Raw genomic sequence first — 15,537 nt, 5'->3', positions numbered from 1 at the left:
GATATCAATTGATTTAACTTTTTTTACACTGGAGTCCCCCTTTAATAGAGTCTCCAAACACAAAAATAGCGCTCCTCTTCCTGCCCGGGTTTCGTCTGTATGCCTTTTGCTGTGTGGTAAAACTGATATGTTCTCTATGTTCCTCAAGTCAGTACGATTACAACAATAGGTAATTTATCTAACTTTTATTTTACTTTACTACTTTTAAAAAAATTAATAAAATTCTGGGGGCGTGGCTAGCCATGCACGGTGTAGGACGCATGGAGTAGGAGCTTCGTCCCAGGCCTTAGCAAACAGGGGTGTTTAACAGCGATTTCATGGGGCTGAAGAAGTTGAAGACAAACAAGAAGGTGCTGTCAGGACCCCGGAGTCCTCGTACCCCGATATCTAACTATTTCTCACCTCTGTCCAGCCTGCCTGAAGACACATAGGGTGCAACCCGGGGACCGGCGCCATCTTGTGCACAGCCGCGCACACAGGAGAGAAGACAAACCCAGCTGGGAGAGGCTGCGCACCGGCTGACTGTAGCTCCGGCTGTATCGGGGACTCCCGTACCCACACGTGGAGCTGAGAGCGACGGTGCGCAACGGACTTCCGACTCTCGGGACGGACCTCCTCTTCCTTGCCACGAGGATCCGCCATCTTGCCGAGGGAGTCTGTGCTCTCAGGAGGTGGGTGGTGAGGCGCTTGGAGAGAGAGGTCCCACACCGCTCCTGCCGCACCAGCTGCCCGATTAACCCCTGCCTCCCTGGGTGCTGGCTCAGTGACTGCAGGGCACAAGCTCCCTACCTCAGGAGCATTACACCCCCAAGTTCTGTGCACAAGTGACTGTGACATCTGCTCAGAGACTCATCATACCCCTGCCTCCCCTAGGGCACAACCTAAGCCGGCAGACACTCCAGACTCTGCTGCTCGACATATGATGGCACAGCAACTGGCCCCGGGGCCACTTTCCACACATCCGCCCACCTCCAAACTGCCCTCTCTGCCTTGTCTTAACCAGCTCCCGACTTGGGTGACCACCAAGACGGTAATGGACAATATGGCAGCGAGTCCCTCAAGCAGCCCCCAGCCGCCGCAAATGTCGACAGCTCTGCCTCAAGGTGAAGCGGCCTCCATCCTCAGTGCCCACCCGGAACTACAGGCCCTGCTAGCGTTTTTACCCTCTAAACAAGACATTGAGTCCATGGCGCTGGATTTAAAGACTGCCTGGAAACATGATTTGGGCATAGTCAAAACGGACATTGCCACCTTGCAGACTCAGGTGCACGACCTTGAAACCTTCCAATCTTACGTCCAGCAGTCACTAGCTGAAATGCAAACTCAGATATCAACTCAATTCTTCCCAACAACAGCTGATCTTTGCGCACATGGATGACCTCGAAAATCGCAACAGGCGCAACAACATACGGATCCGTGGTCTTCCTGAGGCAATGCGTGCAGTGGACTTACTCTCCACCTTGTTAGGTGTCTTCAACATGATCCTTGGTCGCCCTCCGGAAACTCATATAGAAATAGACCGGGCCCATAGAGCTCTTAAACCGCAAAGTGGGGACCCAGCGAGACCGCGTGATGTAATCTGTAGAATTCATTACTTTTCGGTGAAAGAGGAAATCATGCAAAAGGTTCGCCGTCTTCCGGAGGTGGATTTTGATGGCGCTAAGCTCCTCTTCTTTCCTGACCTGTCTAGGCGCACTCTACGCCTGCGAGCTGCGCTGAAACCGCTGCTGGCTCTTCTACAGCCCCGCAACATCGCATACCGCTGGGGTTTCCCCTTTGCCTTGTTCGCCCGGAGCAACGATAAGACTGCAACCCTGCGTTTACCAGCTGACCTGCCGGTCTTCTTGCAAACCTTTGAACTCCCTCATGTTGCGCTTCCAGAATGGGAAGCAATTCTGCTAAATCCATTGGCAGACGGAGGACAACCTGAAGCCTCTTCATCTCAGAATCCCTACCGGCCCCAGCCCTCAAGACCACAGAGATCCAGGAGAAGGAGAAGGAGCACGTCTCGCTCGGACCCTGACCTCTGATCTGCACCGAATCTTAGAGATCCGTGAGATGACTCTGTGTTGATCACTTGTTTGTTGGTTCTCTTCCTTCAGTATGACCCAGTATTACGTTATAGTGTTAACTACAACCCCCTAGTTTAATTTCTTGCTTATAACTTAGCTGTCAGTGATGGCCTGCCACAGTACCCCCCAATAGGTACTCAGATGATTCCTATACATCTGTTGGTTTTAGTACACCTGCTGTACGTGTTAGACATTTTGCCACCTCTGTTATGGTGTCGCTGTTATGTTTCCTCTTCCCTTCTTTTTCTATCCTTTTTCCTCTCTCTCCCCCCTTGCCGTCATGGTCCGAATAGCTACATTGTAGTGTTCTCACTTGTGCATCGCACCATTTGCTACCCGCTGTCCCACAATGGAGACACTTAACATAACATCCTTGAATGTTCAAGGATTCAATGTTCCCGAGAAACGATCACAAGTTTTATACGCCATGCATAAACTGAGAACACATCTTATGTCTCCAGGAGACACACTTTCGCTCAGACAGGGTCCCTGCCTTCAGAAATCGCTATTATTCTCAGTGGTTTCATAGCAGTAATCCAGAGAATAAATCAAAGGGAGTAGCAATATTAGTGCACAAATCCCTTCCGTGCCAAATTCATGAGGCGGACTCTGAGGCGCGTTATGTCTTTCTGCGCTGCACGATAGCGAATCAACTCTATACGATAGCTAATGTCTACGCCCCTAATCAAGGTCAGCAGACATTCTTAGCCAAGACTCTGGATGACCTTAACGTCTTTAAGCAAGGCCACCTGATTGTTTGTGGGGACTTGAATGTTCCGCTCATGCCGTCGATGGACGCGTCCTCGGACCTGTCTTCGTTCCCATGCAGTAAACGCGACAAAATTTAAAAAAATCTTTATGCGATGCAACTATGTGATAGCTGGCGATTGACCCATCCGGACACCTGTGACTACACACACTATTCCAACGTACATCACACCTACAGTAGAATAGATTACGTCTTCCTTCATCATCACCTGCTGGATAGGATATGCTCGGTCTCTATTGGCAATATGCTCCTCTCCGACCATGCCCCTGTCCATTGCAAACTCTCTCTACCCCAGACCTATGCGAAAACATATACCTGGAGGCTTAATGAGTCGCTGCTTAATGACTCACTGTGCCTTGCAGAATTAAAAACGGCAATAGGTCAGTTTGCTGCTGACCACAGTTCAGATGCCACCTCCCCACAAATAAAGTGGGAAGCCCTCAAGTGTGTACTGCGAGAGATATTGATTAAGCATGGGGCCAGGATAAAGAGAGATGCTGCGGGCAAGTTGCGTAAACTATTAGACACCCTTCAGACCTTGGAGCTGAAACATAAGACGACTCTAGCTGAAGATGACTATAGAGAGTTGTTAAGGGTACGTACTAAGATAACGACGCTCCTGGCTAAAAAAACATCATAGATACAGGCAAATTTGTGCAAGTGCATATTATGAGCATAGTAATAAATCAGGCCGCTTACTAGCAAGGGCGCTGAGAGACAAAAGGGCCGCCTTGTATATACACTCAATAAAGCACCCGTCAGGACACATAGTCAGGCTCACCTCGGAGATCTTGGATTCCTTTACAACTTACTACACTAACTTGTACCATTTAGCGCTTGCAGCAGGAGCGACTAGGGAAGACGTATTTCAGTACATAGCCCGCACAGCCTTGCCGTGATTAGACCCGTTAACCCTGACAGAACTGGAGACCCCGTTCAGCGTTGAGGAACTGACAACTGCCATCACGGCGCTCCCTTCCGGTAAGAGCCCTGGCCCTGACGGCTATACAAGTAAATTTTTTAAGCTGTTGCACACAGAACTTAGCAGCATTCAATGAGATCTCCGCCTCCTCGCCTTTCCCGTCTTCCTTTCTTGCCGCTCATGTCACGGTTATACCCAAGGAGGGCAAGGACCCCAACTTATGCACAAGCTACAGGCCAATCTCCCTCATAAACACTGATGCCAAAATTTATGCTAAACTGTTGGCCCAGAGGTTGGCGCCCCTTTTGGAAACCCTGATCCACCCTGACCAGGTGGGGTTCGTCCCCTCCAGAGAGGCCAGGGACAATACCCTGAAGACCTTCTCTGTAATTCACTATGCTCGCACTTCCAACACACCATGCATGCTGCTCTCCCTGGATGCGGAAAAGGCATTTGACAGGGTGGATTGGGGTTTCCTGGGGGGTGTTCTCCAAAGGGTATTGGGTTGGGAGCGGTAATGAGAGAGCGTATATTAGCATTGTATCACCGGCCGCAGGCGCAAATAAGAATTAATGGGGCTTTGTCTGACCCACTAACAATTCATAATGGTACTAGACAAGGATGCCCCCTTTCCCCACTCCTGTATGTGCTCGTAATGGAGCATCTGCTGAGGGCTATCAGACTAAACGATGATATTGCGGGTGTCAGGCTTGGAGAGATGCACGTGAAATGTTCAGCCTTTGCGGACGACTTACTGGTGTATCTCACAGATTCGGAAAGATCTTTGCCGGCCCTGATGGCTACACTCACGACATACAGCAGTGTCAGCAACTACAAGATAAATCTCTCCAAGAGTGTCGCCCTCGGTGTCTGGGGACTGGGGACAGCAGGGGGTGACACAGGGGACTGGGGGGAGCAGGGGGTGACACAGGGGACTGGGGGTGACACAGGGGACTGGGGGGGAGCAGGGGGTGACACAGGGGACTGGGATTGACACAGGGGACTGGGGGTGACATAGGGGACTGGGGGTGACACAGGGGACTGGGAGTCTCTGAGAGGGGACTGGGGGGTGACACAGGGGACTGGGGGGAGCTGGGGGTAACAGAGGGGACTGGGGGGAGCTGGGCACACACCGCTCCTCCTCCTCTCACCCCCGACACCGGCGCTCTCCTCTCAGCCGCACATGCAGCTCCTCGATCTCTGGAGGCGGAGGCCGCGGGGACTGCAGTGTGAGGTGATCGCATCGCTGCAAGTCCTGGGGCTGTAAAGCAGAATCGGGGGTCTGCACTGCATCCACCTCTCCGTCGTCTTCGGGAGGCCGGCCGAACAGCTGCAGCCGTCCCTGATGCCGGCCCCCCTCTGTTGCGTCATCAGCTGCTCAGCCGCGATTGGCTGAGCATAAAGTTAAGCTCAGCCAATCGTGGCTGAGCAGCTGATGACGCGGCAGAGGGGGGCCGGCATCAGGGTCGGCTGCAACAGTTCGTCTGGCCTCCCGAAGATGAGCACAGTGTCAGGGCCGCACTTACAGGAAAGCTACCATTGAGGTGGGGGCCGCAAACTAGGGTCCCGAGGGCCGCAGTTGGTCCGCGGGCCGCGAGTTTGAGACCCCTGCCAAGACTTCCTTGACAGTTATTGAGCCTTGTTTCAAGCCTGCTACTGTGTCCGTTGCTATTATCTTGTACCCTTGACCTGTTTTCCCAACTATTCCTGTTTACTGCCAGCACTAACCTTTTGTTTTACTTGAGACCATGTTATTGGACTTTTGTACTTTTGCTGCCCGATTGTTGTGACCCAGATTGCTGACTATTCTCTACTGTGTTGTTCATCTTGTCTGCTCTTTAAGTTCCACATATCTAGAGTAGAGAATGTCACCCAGTTGCTCGCTGCTGTTTAGGGCAGATTGCGGCAAGTAGGCAGGGACAGTGGGTGGGACTTAAGCCTAAGGTCCACTGTCTGTGTCTTTATCCTGTTGTCTGGGTGACTAGCCATAACAAGCATCTAAATGGTTAATTAACCAGCGCAGCCAATTGGGCCAGATCAACTAAAACCCACCTTCCCCGGTTGCTGATAGCAGCAGGAGGCATGTAAAGAACGGACTCATATCCTGAGCTTGCTTTATACATAGTTTTCAGCACCAGTATGTCCTATGTTGTCAAAGGGTTAAAGCCTGAAACTTTAATAAGTTTGGTTTAAAATAGAGCTCTCAGCAACTTTTTGCAGACTAAAGTCAGTGTACAATAGGGCTTCTTATTGTGAATCGGGACATACAACTCTTATTTCATTCCAGCAGACATAAGGCCTGCATATCTTGGTCCTATGAGGAGAAAGTGCTTACAAGTTAACCATGAATTGAGCCTTATTGGTGTGTGCCATTAGCTCTCAAAGGAGGTTTTAATATGTAGATATGACTGATAAATGTGGTTTTAAAGTACATATGATGCAAGGTATATTGTATTAGTTCTGTTATGTTGTTTAACATATTGCTGGAATTTAACAAGTGATTTATAGTTTATTAAAGTCCTGGGCAGGCTTTTTCCTAGGGGCTCCATGCTACCTTCTTTGCTTGTCTTATTTTAATCTGTTTCTCCAATGCCAAGATATAAGCTTTGGAAGTTGTATGTAAATTAAGAGATAAAACCGCAATGGTATTTCCCTGGGCTGCAAAAGCCCAGCATTGTTTGGTCCCTTCTCTCCAGATGTATGTCCTTTTGCTGAAAAGTAAAAGCTCCTATGCTTAGATTGACAGGCCGAACATTGTTGGGTTTTTCACAGCCCAGGAGAGTGTCCTGAGACTAATTTGCATAAATGTTGTCCCAATATGCATAAAACTTTTAAAACTGATATCTTGGCAAGAGAGTGACGGATTGAAATAGGAGCCCTATTGTACACTGCCTTTATTTTAGTCAGCGAATAGATACCAATAGGCCCGTTTTAACCTTTTGTGTGCTAGAGAGCAGTGTATGTATGTATGTATGTGTTGGGTTTTATTGTCAGTATTTAGTGCTATTGGCTGTTTCTAAGTTGAGTGGACTGTGTTGGGGTGATTTATGCTCAATTTTCAACCTAAGTATTACATAGCACAATAATCCAGGGGAAGCAAGCACCAACTTGTAAGCTCAGCGCTCGCTTCCCCTTGTTCTCTTATTACACACACAGATAGCGAGCAGGGAACAGCAAGAGGAGTTGCAGCCAGCCCATTGAAGTCAGGGGTGGTCTGCTGCTGCTCCTATTATACAGTGCGACACACAGCAGACCGTCCCTGCACAAATCATTAACTTTCAATATTTTGCCTTTTACCGTATGCCGGAGTAGCTTTTGCAGTGTTGTGGGTGCTGCGTGGATGTAGGGTCACTTGGGCACTTGTCACAGTGGTATGGAGGTGCGGCTGCAGAATGATAGACAGAAGTGCAAAAGTTTAAACAGAGTAACTGCAGTCAGAGGTTGAACTTGATGGACTCTTGTCTTTTATCAACCATATTATCTATGTAACTAATTGCTAATGATGATACAGGCAGGATTTATAACAGAGCCAATATATCTTGGCAGAAATAGCGGCAAGGATCTGAGCAGAGGCAGGATTTACAGTACTAGCAGTGCATTTATGCAGAGGCAGGGGATCTGAGCAGAGGCAGGGTTTACAGTACTAGCAGTGCATGCAGAGGCAGGGGATCTGAGCAGAGGCAGGGTTTACAGTACTAGCAGTGCATGCAGAGGCAGGGGATCTGAGCGGAGGCCGTGAATCTCAGCAGAGGCAGGATTTACAGTCAAGGCAGGGGATCTATGCAGAGGCAGGGGATCTTAGCAGGCGCATGATTTACAGTATGTGCAGAAAATACAGCAGGGGAGGATTTACAGAACAGAGCTAAGGAACAGCAGCAAAGGCAGGATCATAATCAGCCGATCTCATCAGATTCACGATTTACAGAAAGATCCATTTACTTGTGTCATCAGGTTTAATACAATCAAGGCTTCAAAAGCAGGAAAGGGCTCCCCTGGCATGGTTCCTGCAATATGACAGAGTCGCCGCTGGTCTCTCTGCATGACCTTGCAGCACAGGGATCAGCACTGAAGGAACACATTTGTTGTGACCTTGGCTTGTTGCAGTGAGAGGGAAGCGGGGCCGGAGAGGAGATGATTGATTTGTGAGTTAAATTAATCTGGCAATCCGCAGGCATGGTGCCAACCGGGAAGGAGGCATTAGTCACACTTGACATACAAACTGATGATCTGGCATATCACAAAACATTCACTAAAAACAATGCAGAAACTCTGCTGAATGTGCCTGCTGCTCTATAGATGCATGTCACTCACCACCGCAGCCCTGAGCTCAGCGGAAGAATAATCTGGGGGCACCACTCTGTTTTACAGAAGGAAGATTAATAACAAAAGACTACACGACAGGGCCCTGCGTTAATATACATGCAGCTCATAAAGGAACACTTTCTTTGAAGAGGCACAGGAGGATAAAAATTGGCAGAAAACGGCTATTATCTAGACAACGGCTATTATCTAGACAAGAGCACTCAATGGCAAAAAAATACCCAAACACAAAACAGCAAATGAATGAAACTTAGGCCACGTACTGTATTCTAAGATTAACACACATAAAATGAGTTGAAATTCGAAAAAGCTGATGACTCATTTGTTACAGCGCCAGTAAAGATCTATTTTCTCTACCTGCCCAATTGCAGAACAGCAGACAGTAAGAAAAGGCTCAGATCTGCTCAGTGAGACTGGACAGGAGATGGCAGAGCCTGAAGCCCCTCAAGCAAGCTGGAATCTCATCCAGTGTTCCATCACATTATCCACCAGGCTGGACACTGCATGAGATGCATTATAGGAATAGAATACTACAGGTCAAAGCAGAAGCAGAGCAGGTCAGGGCTGCAGCAAAATGCTTACATTCATTATGTATACAGCAGAGCTACTGAATCTCAGCTCAGGCAAGATTCACAAGAGAGACAGATTATAAAAAGCAGATTTTAGACTCCACCTAATATTAGGATGGAACAAAATGAAAAATCTGCTGCAGGTAGTGGAGTGTGGCAACATAATAAAGAAGCTGTACTTACCTGTTCTTGTGCCCTCCACAACGCCATGTACAATATATGAATGGACAGTACAGAGATCTTACCAGTGATCTTTTTACTCCTAGGTCTGTAACCATGACAAGGGGGCATCCTCTATGTCTAGAAGAAAGAAGATTTCACCATCAGCATTGATTCTTTACTGTACGAGCAGTAAGACTGTGGAACTCTGATGCATGATGTTGTCATGGCTAATGCATGGATGCTTTTCTTGAAAAATATAATAATACAAGTTATGGGCACTAGATTTCATGTGATAGGACGTTGATCCAGGGATTTATGCTGATTGCCATTGGAGTCTGGAAGGAATTTTCTCTCTGTAATGGGGCAATTGGCATTTGCCTCATAAGGGTTTTTACCTTCCTCTGGATTAACACAGTAGGGTTTCTGTAGGCTGAACTTGATGGACTGTCTTTTTTCAGCCTTATTAACTATGTTAGTATGTGACAGGTTCACCGACCACCGCTGGGCTTTAGTTTCTCCTACAGTAGGTTCCAGTGTCTTCACAACCTGGCGGGAAGGGCCTGCTCAGACAGTCAGTGACTGCAGCTGTGTACCGGACCAGTCACTGACTAGCTGAGAGGTCATTCCTGAGCTGGGTCGTTGTGTTGCAGGAGATCCAGGAGCCTGCCAGCAGTCAGTGAAGTTTTAGCCATACATGACATACACTGCACTTGCTCCAATACCTGATGACAGTACATAGGAAGAGATGGGGCAGTGCAGCAGGTGCACCATGCATGCAAATGAAATTTTGTCCACATGACCAAAAATGTGCCACAGTCGCACTGATGCTGATCCCGGCTCTGCAATCTGTAGATCTGGTCCGCAGCAGACCAGAGTCTGCTTATCGCTTAGTGCTGTAATAAGTATACTGCAGTGATCTCTATGAGAGATAACTGCAATAATAATAAAAGTTAAAGTATAAAAAATAAAACTTAATAAAAAATCACCTCCCCTAATAATAGTTTAAATCACCCATTTTATAAATAAACATAAGTAAATAAACAAACATACATATTTTGTATTGCTGCGTGCGTAATCACCTGAACTATTATCACATTCTTAAATTATCACATTTCTGATTTTGCACAGTAAGTGCAAAAACCTGCCAAAACGCAAAATTTTGGATTTTTGACAAAGTTGCATATACGCGAACAAGGTACCGACACCTCACTCAGCCCTATAGACCAAAGGATTAAAGCATTATAAGGATGGTAATAAAGGAATTTTAAAAACATTTAGGAGGAAATTCATCAAATTGGTGTAAGGCAGAATTGTCTTATTCCACTTTTCATTCTTCATAAAGTTGTTGAAAAATGAAAGGTGGAATCTGATTGGTTGCGGGGGGCAACTAAGACAATTCTACTTTACACCAGTTTGATAAATCTCCCCCTCAGTTTTTTTAAAAGGTTTTAATTTTTCAAAAGCAGTCAGATCAAATAAAAGTTACATAAATTATGTATTGTTGTAATCATACTGACTTGAAGAACATATATAACATTTTTACATCAGTTTTAATATAGTACGAATAACGTAAACACGAATCCACCCAAATTTAAAACAAATTCTTTTCTTTTTCAATGTAACTGCATAAATAATAATTTTCTGGTTTCACAGCATACTTTTTGAAAAAATTAAGTCTGCCTTTGCAAAGTACAATTGGTGTCGCAAAAAATAAGGGCTCGTGTGGGTCTGTAGGTGAAAAAAATGCATGCGCTATGGCCAGGGCCGCTTTAACCAGAGGGCACATGGTGCACGTGCACCGGGCCCACTGGTTAAAGGGGCCCCCCCGAGCAGGCCGGCCGTTGCTATGTGCGACCAGTGTGGTCGCACAGGGCTCCAGCCACCAGCCTGTCAGGGGGGGAGCGCCATGGATAGGTAATCGACTTACCCCTCCATGGCGTCCCCTGCAGGGCCCCCCCATCCGCCGCTGCCCCCGCTCGCCCGCTGCGGCGCTTCAGCAGCAGCGATACTGACAGAGAGAGAGCCATTGGCTCCCTCCCTGTCAGTCACTCTTGTGGCCGCACTTCCTGCGGTCACAAGAGGCCGCACTCTCCCTCTAGCGCCCGACGACATTTGAGCGTCGGCGCGATGGTAAGGGCAGTGCGGCCTCTTGTGACAGCAGGAAGTGCGGCCACAAGAGGGAAGAGAAGAGGAACGCGTGGACCTAAGTGAGTGTTTGTTTTTTTCAATGTTACATGGGGGAGCGCATATACTATGGGGGAGCACAGGGGAGCTATATACTATGGGGGAGCACAGGGGGCTATATACTATGGGGGAGCACAGGGGACTATATACTATGGGGGCGCACAGGGGAGCTATATACTATGGGGGTGCACAGGGAAGCTATATACTATGGGGGAGCACAGGGGGCTATATACTATGGGGGAGTACATGGGGCTATATACTATGGGGGACCACAGGGAGCTATATACTATGGGGGAGAGCACAGGGGGGCTATATACTATGGGGGACCACAGGGGGCTATATACTATGGGGAGCACAGGGGGCTATATACTATGGGGGAGCACAGGGGGCTATATACTATGGGGGAGCACAGGGGAGCTATATACTATGGGGGAGCACAGGGGGCTATATACTATGGGGGAGCACAGGGGGCTATATACTATGGGGGAGCACAGGGGGCTATATACTATGGGGGAGCACAGGGGAGCTATATACTATGGGGGAGCACAGGGGGCTATATACTATGGGGGAGCACAGGGGAGCTATATACTATGGGGGAGCACAGGGGGCTATATACTATGGGGGAGCACAGGGGCTATATACTATGGGGGAGCACAGGGGAGCTATATACTATAGGGGAGCTATATACTATGGGGGAGCACAGGGGGCTATATACTATGGGGGAGCACAGGGGAGCTATATACACTATGGGGGAGCACAGGAAAGCTATATACTACTGGGGAGCACAGGGGAGCTATATACTACGGGGGAGCACAGGGGAGCTATATACTATGGGGGAGCACAGGGGGCTATATACTATGGGGGAGCACAGGGGGCTATATACTATGGGGGAGCACAGGTGAGCTATATACTATGGGGGAGCACAGGGAAGCTATATACTACTGGGGAGCACAGGGGGCTATATACTACTGGGGAGCACAGGGGCTATATACTATGGGGGAGCACAGGGGAGCTATATACTACTGGGGAGCACAGGGGGCTATATACTATGGGGGAGCACAGGGGAGCTATATACTACTGGGGAGCACGGGGGCTATATACTACTGGGGAGCACAGGGGGCTATATACTATGGGGGAGCACAGGGGGCTATATACTATGGGGGAGCACAGGGGGCTATATACTATTGGGGAGCACAGGGGGCTATATACTATTGGGGAGCACAGGGATCTATATACTATGGGGGAGAGCACAGGGGGGCTATATACTACTGGGGGGAGAGCACAGGGGGGATATATACTATTGGGGGAGAGCACAGGGGGCTATATACTATTGTGGGAGAGCACAGGGGGGCTATATACTATTGTGGGAGAGCATAGGGGGGCTATATACTATTGGAGAGCACAGGGGGGCTATATACTATTGGGGGAGAGCACAGGGGGCTATATACTATTGTGGGAGAGCACAGGGGGGCTATATACTATTGTGGGAGAGCACAGGGGGGCTATATACTATTGTGGGAGAGCACAGGGGAGCTATATACTATTGGGGAGCACAGGGGAGCTATATACTATTGGGTAGCACAGGGGTCTATATACTATTGGGGAGCACAGGGGAGCTATTTCCTATTGGGGAGCACAGGGGAGCTATTTCCTATTGGGGAGCACAGGGGGCTATATACTATTGGGGAGCACAGGGGTCTATATACTATGGGGGAGAGCACAGGGGGGCTATATACTATGGGGGAGCACAGGGGGCTATATACTATGGGGGAGCACAGGTGAGCTATATACTATGGGGGAGCACAGGGAAGCTATATACTACTGGGGAGCACAGGGGGCTATATACTACTGGGGAGCACAGGGGCTATATACTACTGGGGAGCACAGGGGCTATATACTATGGGGGAGCACAGGGGAGCTATATACTACTGGGGAGCACAGGGGGCTATATACTATGGGGGAGCACAGGGGAGCTATATACTACTGGGGAGCACGGGGGCTATATACTACTGGGGAGCACAGGGGGCTATATACTATGGGGGAGCACAGGGGGCTATATACTATGGGGGAGCACAGGGGGCTATATACTATTGGGGAGCACAGGGGGCTATATACTACTGGGGAGCACAGGGGCTATATACTATGGGGGAGCACAGGGGAGCTATATACTACTGGGGAGCACAGGGGGCTATATACTATGGGGGAGCACAGGGGAGCTATATACTACTGGGGAGCACGGGGGCTATATACTACTGGGGAGCACAGGGGGCTATATACTATGGGGGAGCACAGGGGGCTATATACTATGGGGGAGCACAGGGGGCTATATACTATTGGGGAGCACAGGGGGCTATATACTATTGGGGAGCACAGGGATCTATATACTATGGGGGAGAGCACAGGGGGGCTATATACTACTGGGGGGAGAGCACAGGGGGGATATATACTATTGGGGGAGAGCACAGGGGGCTATATACTATTGTGGGAGAGCACAGGGGGGCTATATACTATTGTGGGAGAGCATAGGGGGGCTATATACTATTGGAGAGCACAGGGGGGGCTATATACTATTGGGGGAGAGCACAGGGGGCTATACACTATTGTGGGAGAGCACAGGGGGGCTATATACTATTGTGGGAGAGCACAGGGGGGCTATATACTATTGGGGAGCACAGGGGAGCTATATACTATTGGGTAGCACAGGGGTCTATATACTATTGGGGAGCACAGGGGAGCTATTTCCTATTGGGGAGCACAGGGGAGCTATTTCCTATTGGGGAGCACAGGGGGCTATATACTATTGGGGAGCACAGGGGTCTATATACTATGGGGGAGAGCACAGGGGGGCTATATACTATGGGGGAGCACAGGGGGCTATATACTATGGGGGAGCACAGGTGAGCTATATACTATGGGGGAGCACAGGGAAGCTATATACTACTGGGGAGCACAGGGGGCTATATACTACTGGGGAGCACAGGGGCTATATACTATGGGGGAGCACAGGGGAGCTATATACTATTGGGGAGCACAGGGGAGCTATATACTATTGGGTAGCACAGGGGTCTATATACTATTGGGGAGCACAGGGGAGCTATTTCCTATTGGGGAGCACAGGGGAGCTATTTCCTATTGGGGAGCACAGGGGGCTATATACTATTGGGGAGCACAGGGGTCTATATACTATGGGAGAGAGCACAGGGGGGCTATATACTATTGGGGAGAGCACAGGGGGGCTATATACTATTGGGGGAGCACAGGGGTGCTATATACTATTGTGGGAGAGCACAGGGGGGCTATATACTATTGTGGGAGAGCACAGGGGGGCTATATACTACTGGGGAGAGTGCACAGGGAGGCTATATACTAATGGGGGAGCGCACAGGAGGGCTGTATATAACTGGAGGAGCACATGAGGGTCTATATACTACAGGGACTCCTTAAAACTATGGAGGCACAGAAGGGTGTAACTATGTAGGGGTACAGAGGGGTGTAACTACTGTATAGGGGTACAAGGGACCTAACTACTGTATGTGTTGGAGCCTAAAATATTTGTCTGGCAGATTCTGGAGAGAAGATTCACAGCCAGGAGAAGACTTCAAGGTGGCCCAGGCTGGATGGAGAGAAAAAGAAAAGGTGACAGACTCTGATAGGAGAAGACGCCCCCAGTGAGTCACTGGATGTAACTGCACTCTGTTATAGGGTTGTAGTGTTAGGGGTCATGATGTGGCGGTATTATGTAATGGTATCATTGGTGATATCTTTCTGTTTTGTTTAGTGCAGTTTTAATGTAATATGTAATCACTGTATGGTGGAAATAGTGTTATAAGGTAACTACTGTATGTATTGGGGCTCTTGATACAGTGTGGGGCAAATTCAGTACATTATACAATGTGCCGAAAGGGAAGGGGGGGGCCATTCTTGAGGGCTGTGCACTGGGCCCACCAATGTATTAAAACGGCCCTGGCTATGGCAGAGGGGTAGCTAGGCTCCCCTGCACCCGGGGCAAAGATTAAATTTGGCGTCCCCCCCCCCCTGTATGCGCAGTAAGCACAGGGGAGCCCATGTATGTGTGTGTGTGTGTATATATATATATATATATATATATATATATATATATATATTTATTTTATTTTTTTTATGAAGTTTAGGTGAGCGATAGTATAGATGAGCGATTCGGTCAGGACAGTATGGTAAATACCTCTTTTGATGAAGTAAAAATCGTCCCCTGCCTGACCGAGGGCAGGATGCTTCCAGGCTGCCTCATCCACTGGGATCCTTCTCTCTCTGCTCCCTGTGATGGCGCCCCCCCTGGTCTCGGCGCCCGGGGCAGCTGCCCCCCTTGCCCCCACCTAGCTACGGCCCTGGCTATGGCCTTATAAACATGGAGAGAAAAAAATGAAGGCACAAAATGAAAATTAGCCGGCGCCCTGAAGTGGTGAAATAGAAAAGAAAATTACAAATCTGTATAACTTTCTGGTACCAGTTGACCATACCCATTTTATGACAGGTACGCTTTAAACCTTTCAAAGTAATTGT

The sequence above is a fragment of the Dendropsophus ebraccatus genome, chromosome 4 (genome assembly GCF_027789765.1).
Source record: "Dendropsophus ebraccatus isolate aDenEbr1 chromosome 4, aDenEbr1.pat, whole genome shotgun sequence".
In the NCBI taxonomy this organism is placed as follows: Eukaryota; Metazoa; Chordata; class Amphibia; order Anura; family Hylidae; genus Dendropsophus; species Dendropsophus ebraccatus.
Note: the sequence above shows the minus strand (reverse complement) of the source record.